This window comes from Heteronotia binoei, chromosome 4 (genome assembly GCF_032191835.1).
Source record: "Heteronotia binoei isolate CCM8104 ecotype False Entrance Well chromosome 4, APGP_CSIRO_Hbin_v1, whole genome shotgun sequence".
Lineage (NCBI taxonomy): Eukaryota > Metazoa > Chordata > Lepidosauria > Squamata > Gekkonidae > Heteronotia > Heteronotia binoei.
In genome coordinates this window covers 44,392,759-44,413,924 of record NC_083226.1, presented here as the reverse complement: position 1 = coordinate 44,413,924, position 21,166 = coordinate 44,392,759, and the positions used below count along the sequence as shown (strand labels likewise).

Sequence of the window (21,166 nt, the reverse complement as noted above, 5' to 3'; positions counted from 1 at the left end):
ATAGCTTTCATTCACATCGATCAGAACTCTGGAAAATCAAGGTTGTGGTTCACATGAATGGAAGTTGTACTCACATGGAAAATGCATGCATTGTCCAGTTCACATGAGATTGTGATTATGGGTATTGGATGCATCATCTTCCTAATATATGTGACCGATTCACGAGAACAAATAAATAATAAATAAATAAACTTTTTATTTATACCCCGCTCTCCCCCCATAGGCAGGCTCAGGGTGGCTAACAAGACATAGTAAAACCATGATACAAATAAAACAATATATAATATAATTAATAATTTAAACAGTAAAACCAATAAAACAGTATGACATTATAATACAATCAAATTATGTGTAAGATGGCTCGGTGTTATTGATCTTATCGAGAGTTCTGGCTTAAAAAGCTAGCTGGAAGAGGGCAGTTTTGCAGGCCCTACAGAACTGGTTAAGATCCCATAGGGCCCACACCTCTTCTGGCAGTTGATTCCACCATTGGGGGGCCTTTGTAGAGAACGCCTGTTCTCTAGTAGTTTTTAATTTGGTTTCTTTTGGCCCAGGGATTTCGAGAAGATTTTTTGAGCTTGATTGCAGTGCTCTCTGTACACATGTAAGGCTCTGTGTATACATACCAATGAACATAAACAGTTGGAAAGGGACTTGAGGCTATGATGTCATTCCAACTCACCATGTTTATTCTATCATTGGAGAACATCTGGAAAGGAGTGTGGAAACTAATCCAACCCCTGCCCAAGTGTTTAAGTGAGAATTTGAATTCAGATATCTTCAGTCCAAATCCAACATAACACCATGTACCTTTGTTATCAGTGCTTACAGTTTTAAATAACGGACTTTTCTCAAAAGAGTATGTTCAATAAGCCTGTCACCCATGTTCAGTTTGGAAACTGCAGTACAGAACACATTAGTGTGATTATAGACTGGGGAATGTGGGGAGGGAATAAATGCTGCTTGAAATAAAGAGGAATTTTCAGAAAATTGTAAAAAAAAAAAGTATACCTACTTGTTTTGTCTGTTTTATTAATTTAAAATGTTTGTACATTCATCTTTCTACTAGGAAACTAGAACCCAACTGGGGTATAAACAATGGTAAAACCAATACATCATAAAAATATCAAAGAGTAACCATTAGAATGGCCAGCAATAACAGATTTAAATAGCACCCAAACAACTGCCCTTGAAAATACTCATCCCAGTGAGCCAAAACCCTTTCAGAAACATCCAGACTTAAACCCTGTATAAGACTGCAAAACAAATGTAGATCTTCTATGGTTATATTGTCCTGTTATGATTTGAATGTAATTTAGTGCTCTATTGGGTTTCTTGCAAGCCATTCAAACACCATGTCTGGAGAACTAGCTAATAAAAGATCAAAATAAGTGTTCTCCCCCCCCCCCCTCTCAGATATACAGTGCCAGCAGGAGGTAAACTGTGAACCCCAAAGTAGTGCGTTTGCTTCCATGTTCACTGAATGGTTGACAAGGTAACAGACCAGCTGTTTTCTGTCTGCTAAAAAGAATTACATATTTACAAGTGCAACCTAAAAGGATTTTTTTTGTAAAAACAATTTTTATTATTCTATAACATATATCACTATTTCATTTACTTCTCTCAAATGGAAGTCAATATGTTGCATCACATTTTCCACTTTCCCTCCTCCCTTTCAAGACTTCCCCAGTGTTACTTACAATATAAAAGCAATAAAGGTAATTTAACATTTAAAAAAAAAACTATTTAAAAAGAAAAAAAGAACTTATACTTCTTTATGGTTATTACCTCATTCGATTAATGATCCAATATATTACTAAATTAAATCATATTATCTATCTTTTATAATCTTTTAAGAAAGAACAAAATATTTTCTCATACTCTCATTTTAACTATCATTATTTTCCCAGTAAATTAAAAATAGCCAATAAACAAGTTATCCATTATCAAATATCACCAAGTGTCCTTTCACTCTCCAATGTTCTTCCACATAGTTCTGAAACTTTCGCCATTCATTATTAAATTTTTCCATATCAATTTCCTTTAGTGTTCTGGTTAATTTGTCCATTTCACTCCAGTGCATAGTTTTCATAACCCAGTCCCATTTTTCTGGAATTTTATTTTGCTTCCACAACTGCGCATACAATGTCCGTGCAGCTGAAAGCATGTACCAAAATAATGTTTTGTCTTGCTTCAGAAAATTTTCTATTTGTAATACCAACAAAAAGATTTCTGGTGCCTTCTTCACTTTGTATCCCAAAATCTTTGACATTTCTTGTTGGATCATTTGCCAATATTGTACAGCCCTTTCACAAGTCCACCACATATGATAGAAGGACCCTTCATGTTTTTTACATTTCCAACATCGATCAGACATCTGATTATTTGTTTTCGACAGTTTTTTTGGTGTCATATACCATCTATACAACATTTTGTGACAATTTTCTTTTATGGTATTACATGTCGATATTTTCATAGAGTTCTTCCACAAATATTCCCATTGTTCCATCTGAATTTCCTTGCCCACTATTAATTGCCCACTTTATCATTTGAGATTTTACCACTTCTTCCTCTGTAGACCATTTCAGTAACAGTTTATATACTCTTGAGATCAATTTTATGTCCTCACCAAACAGCATTTTCTCCATTTCTGTTTGTTCTTGTCTTATTCCTTCATTCCTAATATCCTGCTTCAGCAGACTTTTAATTTGTAACCATTGAAACCAATTAAATTAATAATCCAATTCTTCCACTGATTTTAATTCCGCTTTGCCTCCTTGTATTTTTTAACAATTGTTTATATGGTAACCATTTCTCTTCCTCAATATCCGAATATAACTTTATTACTTCCGTTGGCACAATCCACAGCGGTTTCCTCTCATCTCCATATTTTTGGTATTTCAACCAACTTTTAAGCAAACTACTTTTTACATAATGATGTGAGAAAAAACCATCCATTTTACTTTCCCCATAGTACAAATATGCATGCCAACCAAAAACCTTTCCATGGCCTTCTAATGTTAATAATTTTCTGTTTAATAACACTATCCAATCCTTAATCCATACCAAACTGCATCATGATATAGTCTTAAATCCGGTACTTGGAAGCCTCCCCTTTCTTTAGCGTCTGTCAGGATCTTCATCTTAATTCTTAGTTTCTTGCCAGCCCAAATAAATTCCGAAAGTTTCCTCTGCCATTTATGAAATTGTTTATCTTCTTTCACTATCGGTATAGTTTGAAACAAGAACATTATTCTTGGTATTACATTCATTTTTATTGCCGATATTCTACCCAGGATAGACAAATTCAACTTATTCTATTTTTGTAAGTCCACCTCAATTTTCTGCCAAAGCTTTTCATAGCTGTTTTTAAATAAGTCAATATTCTTTGTTGTAATTTCTACTCCTAAATACTTTATTTATATATATATATATATATATATATATATATATATATATATATATATATATATATATATATATATATATATATATATATATATTGATTTATATCCCGCCCTTCCCACCGAAGTGGCTCATGGCGGCTCACAACACGTAAAAATTTAACTTTAGAGGCCACTTCAAAGTTTGTTAAATTTTGTAATTCCATCTGCTTAGATTTTGACATACTTTTACACAAAATTTTTGTTTTCTCTTTATTTACATAAAAGCCTGCCAGTTCACCATATTCTTTTATTTTTTGGAGCAGCAACGGTGTAACCATAAAGAAATTTTAGACCATATATCAGACAAGGAAAGGGACAAATTCAGGAGTAAGCATGGGACAGAAACAGATTTTTTTACTTGCTTAATAGCAATAAGAAGGGGGGAAATCTAATCAAATACACATGGGAATCAGTGCTGGTTATTACTCTACTTTCTTTTGAAGTCATTTTCTCATATTAAGACCTGAATTTCTTGTATGCCAGTCTTCAAAAAGCCTCATGATTATTTACCAAAATAAACAAATGTTAATTTTCAATTAGGCATTTTTTTCAGGATGCAAATTTCTAGAGCCTTATTTTTAATGAGTGAAGGTTTCTGAAAGCAGAATGCAATACATGAAAAGCTGAGTGAACTAAGTATTCCATCTCTTCCTCAGGCTACCAGTCAAAGATTCAGATTTCTTAAGTGATCAGTAACATAATCAGCAAAATCTCTTTCAGCTTAAAAGTACAGAATACAGGTCTGAGAAAAAAAAAATACTAAATGTAACTGATGAGTTTAGAGCAGCGATCCCCAGTAGGGTTGCATTCCAGCTCTAGACTGGGAAATATCTGGAGATTTGGGGCAGGTTTGGAGGAGAGGGGGGACATCAGCGGAGTACAATGCTATAGAAACTACCGTCTGAAGTGGCTATTTTCTCCAGGTGAGCAGACCTCTATCCCATGAAGACTGGCTGCAATCCCAGGAGATCTCCAGCCATCATCTGGAGATGTAGCAACCAAACAGAGTAACATGAAAAGGTAGAGCAGGAGAGGAAAGCCACACAGGCATTCACATTAAATCAACCTCAAATACTTAGAAATTCAATTATTTATATAGCTAATTATTCATAGAAAATTCATTGTATCACAAAGTGCAAAGGAAAACTACTCCCGAAACAACTATTCCTATATTAATATCCAACAGCCTTTCACGGCATTGCACACTACTTCCCGACTCCAATTTCAAGGAATAGTTCCAGGGAGGCAGTGGATGCGGTTGCAGGCACATTGCACAGGCCACTAAGTAATTTTTGTTGTTGTTGTTCAGTCACAGTCGAGTCTCACTCTTTGCAACCTGCAACCGCGTCCACTGCCTCCCTGGAACTGAACAGACGTTGTAAATAGAATAAATCATCATCAAGAGTGTGCGTGCAATTCCATGCTCCGTATGATGCAGCTCCACACTCCTTATTCTGAGTCTCTAGAACTGAATAGACATTGTAAATAGACTAAATTGTCAACAGCATGTGCCAAGAGTGCACCTGTAACTCCATGCTCCTTATGATGCCTCCCTGGAATTGAACAGACATTGTAAGTAGACTGAATTATCAGCAGTCGGTGCACAAAAGTGTGCCCACAACTCCATGCCCCTTATGCTACGTCTCTAGAACTGAATAGACATTGTTGACAATCAGCTGCCCCAGTGTAACCTGCCTAAAGCCTCAGTGCATCCCTAGGCCACTCAGGGTCAGCTAAGCGTGCACCATGCCACTCCTTGTGTGCTGCCACCCTTAGAAAACTTGAGAGACATGGAGTAAAAGGACAGGTCCTCTTGTGGATCAAAAACTGGCTCAGTAATAGGAAGCAGAGAGTCAGTATAAATGGGCAGTCTTCGCAGTGGAGGACGGTAAGCAGTGGGGTGCCGCAGGGCTCGGTACTGGGTCCCATGCTCTTTAACTTGTTCATAAATGATTTAGAGTTGGGAGTGAGCAGTGAAGTGGCCAAGTTTGCGGATGACACTAAATTGTTCAGGGTGGTGAGAACCAGAGAGGATTGTGAGGAACTCCAAAGGGATCTGTTGAGGCTGGGTGAGTGGGCGTCAACGTGGCAGATGTGGTTCAATGTGGCCAAGTGCAAAGTAATGCACATTGGGGCCAAGAATCCCAGCTACAAATACAAGTTGATGGGGTGTGAACTGGCAGAGACTGACCAAGAGAGAGATCTTGGGGTCGTGGTAGATAACTCACTGAAAATGTCAAGACAGTGTGCGTCTGCAATAAAAAAGGCCAACGCCATGCTGGGAATTATTAGGAAGGGAATTGAAAACAAATCAGCCAGTATCATAATGCCCCTGTATAAATCGATGGTGCGGTCTCATTTGGAGTACTGTGTGCAGTTCTGGTCGCCGCACCTCAAAAAGGATATTATAGCATTGGAGAAAGTCCAGAGAAGGGCAACTAGAATGATTAAAGGGCTGGAGCACTTTCCCTATGAAGAAAGGTTGAAACGCTTGGGACTCTTTAGCTTGGAGAAACGTCGACTGCGGGGTGACATGATAGAGGTTTACAAGATAATGCATGGGATGGAGAAAGTAGAGAAAGAAGTACTTTTCTCCCTTTCTCAAAATACAAGAACTCGTGGGCATTCGATGAAATTGCTGAGCAGAAAGGTTAAAACGGATAAAAGGAAGTACTTCTTCACCCAAAGGGTGATTAACATGTGGAATTCACTGCCAAAGGAGGTGGTGGCGGCCACAAGTATAGCCACCTTCAAGAGGGGTTTAGATAAAAATATGGAGCACAGGTCCATCAGTGGCTATTAGCCACAGTGTATGTGTGTATATAAATTTTTTTGCCATTGTGTGACACAGAGTGTTGGACTTGATGGGCCGTTGGCCTGATCCAACATGGCTTCTCTTATGTTCTTATGTTCTTAAATGGAATATGTATGGTCAGGAGTCTCTGGCTGGTCTGGAAGAAGGTAATGTTACAGAGCTTCTCAGAAAATTGCACTGAATACCTTCTCCCATGGAGGTGAGATGGCATCTGTGACATTAATATCAATGCCCACTGTGTGACTAGTAGGAAAAATTATGAAAGAGGCTGATAGGTATGCTAAGGGCAGATAACTGTTAAAGGAGAGAACAATTACCACTCTCTGAGCCATGGATTTTAAAAATTATTATTATTATTAAATTATAATACTACTATGGTTCTATTTGCAAGGCTTTGCTCCCTTTGGTGTGCCATGTGCTAAGGGACCCCAGGCTTCCAGCCCTGGCCATACCTACGATGAATCACCCTGGGAAAAGCGGCAAAAGGTTGGCCACCGGTGCCAGGCTACAGAACCTTGCCTCCTGAAGATGAAATGCAGTATCTGTGAAGCTGTTCTCAATACCTAGCCCATGGCCAGTTGCCAATACCTGGACATCTCACTATCGTCACCTTCCCATGTGGAACTGCTGCCGAACTCACTGCTACACCCGACTATATCTTTTTGCTGTTACCCATTCCAGCACGTTATATTGATAGAATGTCCCCATCTAAGTGCTTTTCAATCCAAGTGATGGCTCAGCCAGTGCGTGTATAAGGCAGATGTGGTAAGAAAGGTGAACCCACAGCCATGCCCTGTGCAATTGGCACTGCATGGCAAGGCATGTTCCCATATGCACTCCACTGGGCCAACGAATGAGAGCCCATGTGATGTGTTTTGATGTGGCCCCTGGCAATTGTGTACAGGCCTCGAAGCTGCACATTGAATGACTCAAAGACAGCAATTGTGATCGCATTCACTTCATGGTCACAAAGGGCCCCAGCTGAATCCCTATGAAAGTAGTGTGGCTGCTTGTGGTGACGGGGCCACTGGCCTGATGTGATGGAATCCACAAACCCTTAATGCCTGGGCCAACCCCACTGGCAATGATCCATCATGCAGCAAAGTCCCCTGACTTCACCTTGTTGGAAGTGCATGTATGGATACCTTTTTGTATTGCTGAGGTGGTACAGATGCCACACCTCCGCTTGCTCCTCTCCTGTCCTCCAGGCTGTTGACCTACAGCCACTCATTTTAAGATCTCCCTGAGCCGCTGGAGGACCCTGCCTCTGAGAAAAGGACTGGTTCTGAAAATGCATCTCTGCTGCTGACCACCAGCCAGGTGTGGAGAAAGATGCAGTAGGTCAAGCCTTAAGGAGAGCACTGTAGTCCCATTGGTGAGCTTACTTGGAGACCTGCTGTGCTAGAAGAAAGGAATTTAGAAAAAGATGATATTGGATTTACACCTCCACCTTCCACTCCCAATTTCGATTTCTTTTACCTTCCTCCGCCAAGACAGACACCCTGTGAGGTGGGTGGGGCTGAGAGACCTTTCACAGCAGCCACCCTTTCAAGGAAAACTCTGCAAGAGCTATGGCTGACTCAAGGTCATTCCAGCAGCCACAAGTGGAAGAGTGAGGAATAAACCCCATTCTCCCAACTAAGAGTCCGCAAACATAATCACTACGCCAAATTGGCTTTAGTGACTTTAGTGAGTGCAAGCCCCCCACCATATCTAGCCACATCAGCATACTGAGTGTTTGAACTATGTGCCACGTGACTAGCAGGTGCTCTGTTGCTGAGCTGCCATTCTTTGTGGGGAGTAATTCACCAGGGGAATTCACACTGAAAATACACCTGCGGGTGCTTAGCCAGCCCTGCTATTCTGCATCTTATTATGACTGCTACTATTATTACTGTTATTATTATACATCCTTTTAAAATGCTTCAGATTGCTGGACTTCTGGGGTTGGAAAATGCCGAGCTGAATTGCTTTTTAGAAGGGGAGCAGGCTGGGGCTTCTGTTCGGGGTAGTGGAGGGCAATTTAATGCCTACTGCCTACTTTTCTCAGTCAGAGATCAGTCCAAGATATGCACAGGAAACTCTGAGGAGATTTACCTTGGCTAAAAGGGAGTCCCGGGGGGGGGGGGGCTCCTTTGAGGGGTCTCCGGAGACGAGTTGCATATTCATCATCTGCAGAAGTTTCCAGAGTCATTTATTTGACATAAGCTCAACAGGATCCTAACCTTCTTTGAGACTGCTAAACATCTAAAGCTATACAAGACCAGTGTTGGATCTGGATAACAGTAGAAAAAGGTACTGATGACTATCTTCATTCTGGGACTATTTAAAGTTAAACAAAATAAAATAAGAAGGTGGGAAATAGAGATTCAGAAAGCTTGGAAGAAGAAGGGGAGAAGGGGCGAAATTTGAACTTTGTAAATTTAAAGGACAGTGCTAAAAAGTGGAAAGGAATTTATTGTTTTGTCTCCTTGGAGTTTTGGTGAAAAAGCCCCATCGTCACAGATTTGCAGCTCTCACAGTCAATACAGAAAATACGTCAAACATCACGAGATCTTTTTACCAGTGAAAACAGGATTTGGTGGCAAGAAAAGCAGGAAGTGTTGGATGGAAGAGGGAAATCATTGAACCAGCTAGCCTACTCTAGGACTATAATATCATAGAAAAACATCAGCGGCCATTGCTAGGAAGTCAAAATTTAAACAAAGTTTTTAAAGTGTTCGGGACATTAAAAATTGGTGACGCTGACAGAGGTGACAATTATAAAGTAAATACTATTGGACATTATTGCTGATAATTATTTTAGAAGCCTTTTGAAGGAAAATTTTTTAAAGGGAAGCAGAAAGTCGCAACTGCCATTTTGGAAGAAATAAAAACTTTAAAAATTAATATCTGAACCCAGGAGGCTCCGAGGACAGCAAAAATTAGGCTTATTGAAAAGGGCAAGCCTTACTCTATCAAACCTGATAGTTTAAATTTAATTTGGAGAGGTCAAAATTTTTGGTGTTTTTTTCAATGTCAGAGCATAAGTAAACCCGTGCAAGGACTGCCTCAATGGAGAAAATGCAAAAGCAATTAGAAGCAATGGAAGCCAGGATGATGAAAGGGGTGAGAGACCTGATTACTGCTTCTAAAAAAAGAAATTAGAAAAGACATTGAAGAGCTAAGGAAAAATATAGAAGATCTCAGAAATGAGACTGTGGTAACATCAAAGAAAGTGCAAGAGGTGGAAGAGAGAAAGAAAGTACATGATTCTACCTTGCTAAAAATGCAAGAAAAGGTGGCAATTCATGACTGCAAATTGATGGAAACCCAGATATGTCTGAGAGGAGTACCTGAGGATGAAGAGACTGATTTGAAAGGATATATAATAAGAATAATTGCAGAATTTTTGGAGGAAGATCCTGAAGGAACTAGAAGCATGTATGACTATATGCATAGAGTGAACTCACTATATGCCAAGAAAAATAATCTATCAAGAGATGTGATTATAAGATATATGACAAAAGAAATGGTGGGGAAAATCTTGAATAAAAATTTTGAAAAGACATTGATAGTGGGAGGCAGCAGAGTAAGAATCATGAAAGAATTGCCAAGACAAGTGATAAATGACAGAAAAGCATACAAAAAATTGACAGAAAAACTACATGACAATGAAATGAGGTATAGATGAATAATACTTGAAGGTGTGAGCTTTGAGCTGCAAGGAAAAAGGATTACAATTACAAGCACAGAGGAACTGCATAGGTTTTATGAAGAACATAAAGAATTTGCACCATGATGGATTACAAATTATTATCTTGGAATGTAAATGGACTAAATTCACCACAAAAAAGAAAGGCAACGTTTCATTGGATTAAAAAGCAAAATTGTAATATAGTTTATTTACAAGAAGTGCATATCAAACAAAAGGATTACGGATTTTTATGGAATAAACAACTGGGACTAGAATTTTATTCATTGGCTGAACAGAAGAAAAAGGGAGTGATTTTCTATATTAAACAAGAATTGGAGCCGAAATTAGTGATTAAAGATAAAGATGGAAGATTTGTAGCGGTAGAAATAATATTAAATGCAAAAAAAGTTGTTATTGGGACTGTATGAACCAAATGGTGCAAAGGATGCTTTTTTAAAAAGACATTATACAACAATTTGATGAACTGATTTATGACCAAGTTTTGATAATGGGGGACTTTAATGGAACAATTAAGAACACACTGGCTAGGTCTGGGGAAAAAAAATAATAAGGAAGAAAAAATGCCAAAGTCTTCTTTTGAATTGGTCAAACAAGAAAATTTGGAGGATATATGGAGGAAATTTAATCCCAAAGTGAGGGACTATACCTTTTTTCCAGCAAGACATAAAACTTTTTCCAGAATTGACATGTTGTGGGGCACTAAAGACTTAGGCCTTATAACAAAGAAAATAGAGATTTTACCTAAAATTGGAGCTGACCATAACTCAATAAAGTGGGTTACAAAATTGTCTAAAAAGTTGAGAAGATGAGGATTGAATGAAGATTTACTACAGAATACAGAAATAGTGACATCTCTAGAAAATGACACTAAAGCTTTCTTCCAAATAAACGATAAAGAGGATGTAGAATTTCAGATGGTCTGGGATGCTTATAAAGCAGTAATGAGAAGAATATTGATTACATTGAATAACAAAGATAAGAGGGCAAAAGAAAAACAGATGTTGGACATTCAAAATGAAATAAAGAAAAAAGAAGGGAAACTGAGAAAAAGGCCAGGGAAAAAGAAAATTATAAGGGAGATTACAATATTACAAACGCAAATGAGACATTTGTTAAACAAAGAACTCAAATGGAATCTGAAAAGATTGCAGCAGAAATCTTTCGAGGGAGCAAACAAACCTGGAAAATATTTGGCCTGGCAAGTGAAGAAAAAGAGAGAAAGTAAAATTATTAATAAAATTGCGGTGGATGGAAGAGAGGTGGTAGATCAAGAAGGAATAAAAAGAGAATTCTTTATTATGCCAAGTTATTTAAAGGTGTTAAAATAAGGAAAGAAAAGATGGATGAGTACTTACAAAAAATAAAAATAGCACCCTTAGCAGAAAATATGCGAAACGTTTTGAACGATCCAATTGAAAAAATAAAAATTGAAGCAGCAATTAATGCAATGAAAAATGGAAAAGCACTTGGGCCAGATGGATATACAGCTAATTTTTTTAAAACCCTCAAAGAGGAGTTAATCCCAAAACTTCAGAAATTGATGAATATGATAAGAACAAAAGGGAAAATACCAAATACGTGGAAGGAAGCTGTTATTCGTTGATTCCAAAGGAAGATAGAGATGTTACGAATGTAAAAAATTATAGACCAATTTCATTATTAAATAATGACTACAATATATACAAGAATCTTGGCAGAACGGTTTAAACAATATTTGATAAACTTTATAAAGGAAGATCAAGCGGGGTTTCTTGCCAAAAGGCAAATAAGAGACAATATCAGAATTGTTGTAAATATTGTAAAATATTATGAAAGACATCCAGAAAAGGAAGTAGCATTATTCTTTGCAGACGCAGAGAAAGCATTTGACAATTTAAATTGGGATTTTATGTTTGCAGTAATGGAGAAATGGAGCTGGGAGAAAGCTTTATAAGAATGATAAAAGCAATATATACTGAACAAAGTGCAAGGCTATGTATAAATGTTGATCTTACAGAAGACATGATAATTAGTAAAGGTACAAGACAAGGTTGTCCACTTTCCCCACTGTTGTTTATAATGACTCTTGAAATATTACTGATGCAAATTCAAGAAGATAAAGAAATAGAAGGATTAAAAGTAAAAGGATTTACTTACAAATACAGAGCATTTGCAGATGATATAATGTTTATAAATGAAAACCCCATACAAGTCACATCTTTGTTGTTAGCCAAAATACAAAGATATGGGGAGTTGGCGGGACTTTGTATTAATAAAGAAAAATCAAAACTTCTATGTAAAAATATGCAAATAAATAAGCAACAAGAATTGCAGAGACTAACGGGCTGTGACGTTACCTCCAAGGTAAAGTATTTGGGTGTGGAGATAACAATGAAGAATATTGATTTGTTCAAAAATAATTATGAGAAGCTATGGCGTAAAATGGATGAAGATATGTTAAAGTGGAATAAAATTAATTTGTCACTGTTGGGTAGAGTAGCCGCAATTAAAATGAACATTCTACCAAGAATAATGTATTTGTTTCAAACTATTCCGATTGTGAAAGACAGTAAACAATTTAATAGATGGCAAAGGAAAATTTCAGAGTTTGTGTGGGTGGGGAAAAAACCAAGAATTAAAATGAAAATTTTAACAGATGCAAAAGAGAGAGGCGAATTTCAATTACCAGACTTAAAATTATATCATGAAGCAGTTTGCTTAGTATGGATAAAAGAATGGATAATGTTGTTACACAAAAAACTCTTAGTGTTGGAAGGTCATGGAAATAAATTTGGCTGTCACGCTTATATGTATTATGGGAAAAAAAGATAGACTGCTTTTTCTCTCACCATTATATAAGAAACAGCTTGCTAAATACATGGATGAAATATAAGAAATATGGAGATGAGAGAAAACCCTTATAGATAGTGCCAGCAGAAGTGATAAAAAACAGCTGAGATCGGTGAAGAAAAGTGGTTATCATATAATCAACTATTAAAAATACCAAGTGGCAAAATAGAATTGAAAACTGCTGAAGAGCTGAATAATAAATATGATTGGTTTCAAATGCAACAAATAAAGAGCTTGGTGGAGAATGACATTATAACTGAAGGAATAAGAAAAGAGCAAACAGAAATGGGAAAAGTTCTGCTTGGAGACAACGAAAAATTAATTTCAAAATTATATAAATTATTTTAAAATGGTCTATGGAAGATGAAGTACTGAAATCTCAAATGATTAAGTGGGCAATTAAAGTAAATAAAAAAATACAGATGAAAACTTGGGAATATTTGTGGAAGAACTGTTTTAAAATGATGTATAGATGGTATATGACACCTAAGAAATTGGCAAAGATGAATAATAAGATGCCAGACAGATGTTGGAAATGTAAAAAACATGAAGGTTCTTTCTACCATATGTGGTGGACTTGTGAAAGAGCAAAAAAGTATTGGCAGATGATTCAACAAGAAATTTCTAGGATCTTGGGATATGAATTTAAGAAAGTTGCAGAGACTTTTCTGTTGGGACTACAAATGGAAAAATTTCCAAAAGAAGATAGAACTATAATTTGGTACTTGCTTTCAGCTGCTAGGACATTATATGCGCAGTTGTGGAAGAAAGAAAAAATACCAGAGAAATGGGATTGGATTGTAAAAGTTATGACATGGAGTGAAATGGACAAATTAACTAGAATTTTAAGATACTATGATTTAGAAGTTTTTAAGATGGAGTAGAAAATTCAGAAGATATGTAGAAAAAGTGTGGAAAATAAAAGGACATTGGACGATTTTTGATAGTGATTAAGTCTTAGAAAAAAAGAATATTAATTTTTGTTTTTATTAGTTAAGGGTACCTTTAAACATTAGTACTTTAAGTAAATAACACCGGCGGGGGCCAAGTAATGGGGGGAAGGGTGGGTAGAAAGTAATAAATGGGATAGATAAAATAAGTTATTAATGATGCAAGAAATATAATTTGTTGCCATATGTTACCAAATAAAATTGTTTTAACATAAAATGCTTCAGATTGCTTAGACTGACTCTTAAAGCAAAGGTATCAAATATTGGATTCAGGTTGTTGCCATTCCCTCTTTCTGTTGAATGCAGAAAAAACAGACTTCTATATGGTACTTGGCCTCAGTTTTGGCAGAATTTGGTCATTCAAAATTAAGCATACTGTGCTGAATTCCGTCTTATCATTCAATTTCAATTTGAGGTACAGAACCGCTAAATGAGGACTGCCTTTTCGCTGAACACATCCTAGATATTACACAATTTAGCTGTGAAATCAATGCTAAACTTTGGTGCAACTGAGAGGTTAAGAGGTGAATGGAGGTGGCTTGCAATTGCCTGCATCTGTGTGGCCACCTTAAACTTCCCATCCAAATCCTACCCTGACCTAACTGCTACACCTGCAAGATCTGCTGAGATTGTTCAAGCTGTCCTGCTGAGGATTTATATTCTGTCTCTCCTTCTACCTACCCAGTTTAAATACCTATCTATCCCCCTCTTCCATCTATCTAACTACCCTCTTCATTATCTACCTGCCCCTAACTGTGAATCCCAATACTGTCTCCAATAGCTGCCTGAACCCACCAGTAGTGATGGAGCTCATCACCCAGAGGTTAGAAAGTTAAAGGTAGTCCCCTGTGCAAGCACCAGTTGTTTCCAACTCTGGGGTGACGTTGCTTTCACAACGTTTTCATGGCAGACTTTTTATGGGGTGGTTTGCCATTGCCTTCCCCAGTCATCTACATTCTCCCCTCAGCAGGCTGGATACTCATTTTACCGACCTCGGAAAGAAGGAAGGAAGGCTGAGTCAACCTGAGCTGGCTACCTGAAACCAGCTTCTGCCGGAATCCAACTCAGGTCATGAGCAGAGAGTTCAGACTGCAGTACTGCAGCTTTACCACTCTGTGCCATAGGGCTTTTACTGTAGCAAAGGTAGCCCATAAAAACTCCACTCACCCCAATCAGTTCCCCCCTGCTTTCCCATATCCTGAGACCTTGCAGTTATATGAGAGGGGGCAAGTTGCACTATACTTGCTTTTTAAATTCCAGGAATGCAGTCATTACACCCAGCAACCCTGCGCTCTAATGTGTAGGTTAATTGAAATAATCTGACATATAATCCCTCAGGTTTTGAGTACTAAGAGTACTGGAAAAAAAATGTACTGAGCAAGGAATATGTTATTCCTTCAAGAGAAAAACAAGGACATTCCTTCTCAGAGCTCTGTTTTCCCTGTCAGCTTTAATCTGCCATGATTTCCCTTTTTTGGTTCCTTTGAGAGGCTCTGCTACTTTGTGGAAGTGAATTTGCTCCAAGCCTTAAGACATGGTTAACATGTGTTATCATTCATGCTCCCTGGAAGGGCAAACAGCATTTCTTAAAATATGGGTTTCCCTGCAGAGTTGGACTAACATTTGATTTAATTCTTGATTTGGGTAAAAAAAGAGAAAGAAATCAAACACAGCACTTCCCTAGGGAAAGTATATTTTTAATTAAGGAACATTCCCACCAGATTTCCCCCAACTTTCTTGGATTTGACTTCTGAAACTTGTTACCAATCAGACTGAGTAACCCTTTCCTCAGTTGAAGACACACACTTTTCTTCTTGCTATTTATACAACTACAAGTGGACTGAAAAGGACTTCCGTTTGCCTAGATCAGACCTTGATGCTTCCCCACCCCATCCCCATATATGCTGTAGTTGCCTTGCTGTTAAATTAAACTATGGTGGTCAGGATTTTCCAGGAGATGCTCCCACAGTGTGCTAGGTGGTAAAATCACATTCTATGATCTGCAGTGCAGTCATTAAGTTGCAGAGTTCCAGATAAACGAAAATTTAACTATATCTTTTTTTTCAGTTGGGATGGGCATTTTTCAGCAAGGGCATTTTTGGCGAGGACCTTTAAACTAGGAAACTGCAGGTCATTCTTGGCCAGCAGAGCTGCACTTGCTATCTACATGGCAACAGTCTCTTGAGAACGTGCCTATTAAAATATATGTCCCTATGAATAATGTAAAAGGATACATTATTAATTCTGATGAAAAACAGAGAGAAAGAAAGCTGAAGAAAGGTTGTGCTGTGACCTCTGAAAATGTTCCCTCTGTTATCTGTAAATAGCTTTAAGTTTCTTCATTCATACTAATTAACCTGGGCTCTGTAAAACAAAGGCAGTGTTTCTTCATGCTGCTCTCCCTTGCTTCAAACCTATAGTGAATAACCTTTTCTGTATACCTTCCTTTCCCCCCCCCCCACCCCCGAAATAGGAGCAGCCAGAATATGGAGTATAGCTTTCTTTGTGGCAGTGTCCTCTCTCTGGAATGTTGGTTACCTCAGGCTTTCAAAAAAGGATTTCTTGGATTTTGATAAATTAACCTAGCATAAGTGGTTTTAAGCCCTGATTTGGATGGCCTAGGCTGGCTCAGTCTCATCCAATCTCAGAAGGTAAGCAGGATTGGCCTTAGTTAGTACTTGGATGGAAAACCACCTAGGAAGTCTAGTGCTGCTGTACACAGTCAGGCAATGGCAAACCACATCTGTCTCTTGCCTTGAAAACCCTTTGAGGGGGGTCACCAGAAGTCAATATGACTTGCTGGCCTTTTACATCACCATCTGCACTTTGTTTTATTGAGGATAGTTTCAGAGGGTAGCCATGTTGCTTTGCAGTAGAACAGCTAGACCTCCCTTTGCATCTGATGAAAGGAGCTTTGACTCTCACAAACTCATACCCTGAAAATCTTGTTGGTCTCCAAGATGCTCCTGGACTTGAATCTAGCTATTTTATTGAGTTAATCTGCTTGAGTGATAACACATAGAACGAGCAACTAATACATTTCATCTATTAATCATAATTCTTCAACAACAGCATTTTAGAATAAGTATTTATTCCCAGGTAAAGGAACAAATTTCCTTGGCAAATGCCAGCACTTATATTAAAGTTTATAAATTCTAACACCAGGACTACAGAATTTCATTACCAAAATTCAACCGGTGAAAATTCTGGCCTAGACATGATTTGTGCTGCTAGTATTTCTTTCAAGTAAAAGCAAATTATTCAGGCAGTGGTGTGGATTCTCACGTAAACCTGTTCAGTGTATTCTAAACCACAGCTTAAATACACTAGCAGTACCTTCCCAAAGAGTCTTGGCGGTTGTCATGTGGACTGGAAGAGGAGACAAATAATTGAATGGGATCATGTAGGGTTCCAGCTGTGGATCTGTGTGAGCAAGGAAACTCTTATTGTTTGTGTTGAAGTAAAATCACAAATAATCTAGTGGCAAAATTAATGTATAAACTGGATATCTGCAAAATCCATGGCTTTGGTACAGGAATGGCTTCATATGGGGGCTCCAGAGGAACAATTCCATAAATGCATGAATGGCCAGCCAGTGGTAACATTTAGTCTCACCCAGGTTGCTGCCTTCATTCCATAATTTCAGCAGCAAGTGTTGTTACTAAAAGACATCACATTTCCAATGCAGTAATCACAGCTATGGGAATGTACACACTGTACTGATTCTGGATTGACTGCCGTTCTGAAATAGTCATGTCAAAAATCTATCACCTTCCACATCTGTCTGATAGCCTAGTTTTCAATCCATCTTCTCCTCTGAGGTGCAAATTATTGCTGAAAAGGGGGCCATTTTTATTAATTCCTTTCCCCCAGAAGTTTAGGATCATGGCATTAGAAGATATACTAAAAATATAACAGTAGCCACTGATCCAGCATCAAGATTCAAGGTCTATCCTGCTGTGTGCTTTAATTCAAAGACCGTGAAGATCCCTGATGAATGGTACACTTGGGCAAAACAGGAAGACCTATGTCTTCTCTGTGTAGTAAGATTTCCAGTGTTTGGGAACAGGGATGGAAAATAAAGTCAGTTCTCATTTATTCTTGTTCAGGTATCTTTGATAGAAATGGTACCAATTTCAACATCTTACAATATGGAGAAAATCCCTGGTGTTTTCAATGAGAATGTACTGATGGGGGAGCAGAGGAGATCACACTCTGCGTGTATCAATGCATGTGAAAGCTGCATGTGAAGATCACACCCTTTTGTGGAAACCATATCAACCTCTGATCAAACTGAAAAATCTGTAACGCACCGAAGTAAGAATAAATGCTATGAAATGCAATGACAATTATGTAATTTTTTTAAAAAATACCTTGTTCTTTATCAGGATTTCTTTGCATCACTTCCTAACTGGCAATATTTTGACAACTTATTTGCATAAAGCACCTTTTTGACGAAGTTACAGACATTTCAAACAGTATAGCACATTTAACTCTGTTCCAGAGACAACTGTTGTGGTTGGGAAACAAAGGTGTTTAGGCATTCCAGACCTCCTGGATCTCGCTCACTCTGAGTAGGGGTGTGCAAAAAATAAATAAATACGGAATTACACGGATTCGGAAATACACGGGGCCAAAAAGATACGGAATACCGTGTATTTCCTATTACCGTACTCGGAATAGCTGCATATACGGTAGATGCGCGGCTATTTCCGAATATATGGCCCCATTATACTCTATGGCTATTGAAATCAATGGCAAAATAGGGTATATTGGAAGCCACCTGGAGAGGAGGGGGTTTGAGGGAGAGCCCCCAAATTTGCAGGGGACCTTCAAGAGACTCTCCCCTACAAACCCTCCAAGTCCCAAAAAGTTTAGGCCAGGGGGTCCCATTCCAGGGGAACCCAAAGAGGGTGTCCCTATCCCATCATTATACCCTATGGGCCAGTGAAATCAATGGCAACATAGGGCATAATTAGAGGCTACTGGGGGGCAGGGGGAGAGCCTGAGGGAGAGCCGCCAAAACTGCAGGGAACCCGCAGGGAATTCTCCCCTATAAAACCCCCAAGTCCCAAAAAGATTGGGCCAGGGGGTCCCTGTCTTTGGGCTCCCCAAAAGGCCCATTGCCAACAATGATGGGGAAAGCCCAATTAGCCACTTCCTCTACTATAACTGCTGTGGGGAAAGTGGCTCTGGCCAGAGGGAGGTTTGAGGGAGAGGCCCCAAAACTGCAGGGCAGCTTCAGGGGACTCCCCAGCATGAAACCCCCCTGGCCCAAAAAGACTGCACCCATCAGTGGGCACCCCAAAAGGAACACTGCTCCCAATGGTGAGAAAAAAACAATTAGAGCCCCTTCCTCACTGTAATTGTCGTGGGAAAAGTGGTTCTGGGGAGCAGGAGGATTTGAGGAGAGCCCCCCAAACTGCTGTGCAGCTTCAGGGTACTGTCCCACACAAAACCCACCAAGGCAAAAAAAAAAATTGGACCAGGGGGTCCAATTCCTGGGGCACCCAAAGCCAAACATAACTTTACACCAGATAATCTCTATAGGACCCAAATGCACTACATCCCTCTATCTACTCTATGAACCCTGCAGGCCTGGAACCAATATAAACCCAGTTGCCAACGTCATTGCCACACAAAACACAGTCTGCTCAAGGTCTGCTCTGCAGACCTGGCTGCAGCAAACCCAGATGCCAGCTCTCCTGCCCCAAACAACACGGGGAGAGCTGGCCAAGCATAACAAGCCAGCTGGTTCTGGGTCTCTCACCCAGGTGCCAGCTTCCCTGCCACAGAACACACAATCTACAGATGCCAGTTCTCCAGTCCTGCCCCAAACAACACTGGAAGAGCTGGCCAAGCACAACAAGCCTGCTGGTTCTGGGTCTCTCACCCAGGTTCCAGCTTCCCTGCCACAGAACACATAATCTATAGATGCCAGCTCTCCAGCCCTGCCCCAAACAACATGGGGAGACCTGGCCAAGCACAACAAGCCTGCTGGTTCTTGGTCTCTCACCCAGGTGCCAGCTTCCTCCCCCCAAAAAACCAGAACCAGGAAAAGGGACAACAGGAGAAGGCCAAGAAACTCAACTGTTAAAAAAGTGGCCTATTACACAATGAAAATTGGGCCAAACAGCCCCCCCCCCCAAGAACCAGAAGAGAAAAGGAACACCAGCAGCACAACACAGCAGCAACAAATCAAACACAGAATCCTTTTAAAACAGTAAAAAACTTAACTTTTAACAATACAGGAACTTTACCAACCTCCCCCCCCCAAAAAAAAACCCCCTTCACTCTAACCCCAAGAAATCCAAGCCACCCAAATCAAGAAAAGTAAAAGGACACTGCACTTTTATAAGTCCTCTCACTAAAGTAAGATACGGGCAAATTGGCAAACCCCCCACCCCACCCCAGGCCCCCACCCCAGCAGAACCTCCTAATCCCATATAAGCTACCCAGTACTCACCCACCCAAATCTGGATAAGTAAAGGGACTCTGATTCTTAAAAAGTTCTTTTACTAACTAAAATAAAAATAAAACCCCCAAGACTGTCTTACCTTAGATGTCTTCTCTTCTCAAGGCAGGTCAGGAAAGGCTGAGAGAGAGCAGCAGCAGCTGAGGCCAAGGGCCAGCGCAGCACAATGTCTCTCTCACACCAACACAAAACACAACAGCAATGGAATGGAGTCCAGCCAGGCAGACTCTGACCCTACACAGAGCAGTTTCAAAAAATAGCACTGCTCTGTGATTGGCCAGAGAACACTGTTTACTTGGATACCCAAGTAGACAGGGAGGCTATGGGAGAGGCGGGAAAAGGCTTCCAAAGGTGGGAAAGGAAGCAAGCAGCTCCCCTGAGGCTGCAGAAGTTCCTTTCCCACCTTTTCCATTGACTTCCGTATACTTCCGAATATCTATACAGAAGTATACGGGGAGCCATATACGGCTCCCGTTTAGTGGCCTGAAAATGGAATCGGAAGTATACGGTGCCTTATACTTCTGGATCAAGGGTGATTCGGTGGTCTATGTGGTTTGGCCGAACCGAATACACACACCTAACTCTGAGTTTTCAAGTCACAGCACCCTTGCAAAAGCAGTGATGCATGGGTGTTTGCTGATCTCATTGTTTCCTCACAAGGATGGCATAGAAATAAATAAAGCAGGGGATCTTGTCTGGTAGCAAGATTCAGGCACTACCTTGTCTTTTTAATGAACCACTGGGGGAATTAGCAAAGAGGTTTCTCTTATTACAAAGTAATGGCTCCATCAGGTGCAATTAGCACCCAGATGAAACACTGTAGCTTGCATGAAAAGTAAACAGTTCTTCATTCTGAATGGGGCTCCCGTACTAATTAACCCTTGGAGGACTGAACCACAGTTTTTTCACATCATACATTTCCCTATTACATGCATCAACATTTATCCTTCTAGC

The 21,166-nt window shown here is 39.4% G+C and overlaps 1 protein-coding gene across 5 annotated transcripts in view; it reads right to left on the bottom strand.

Annotated features, from left to right (window-relative positions):
• LINGO2 (leucine rich repeat and Ig domain containing 2) overlaps positions 1 to 21,166 on the bottom strand; it is an 888,319-nt gene that overhangs the window by 88,434 nt on the left and 778,719 nt on the right. The window lies entirely within an intron of this gene.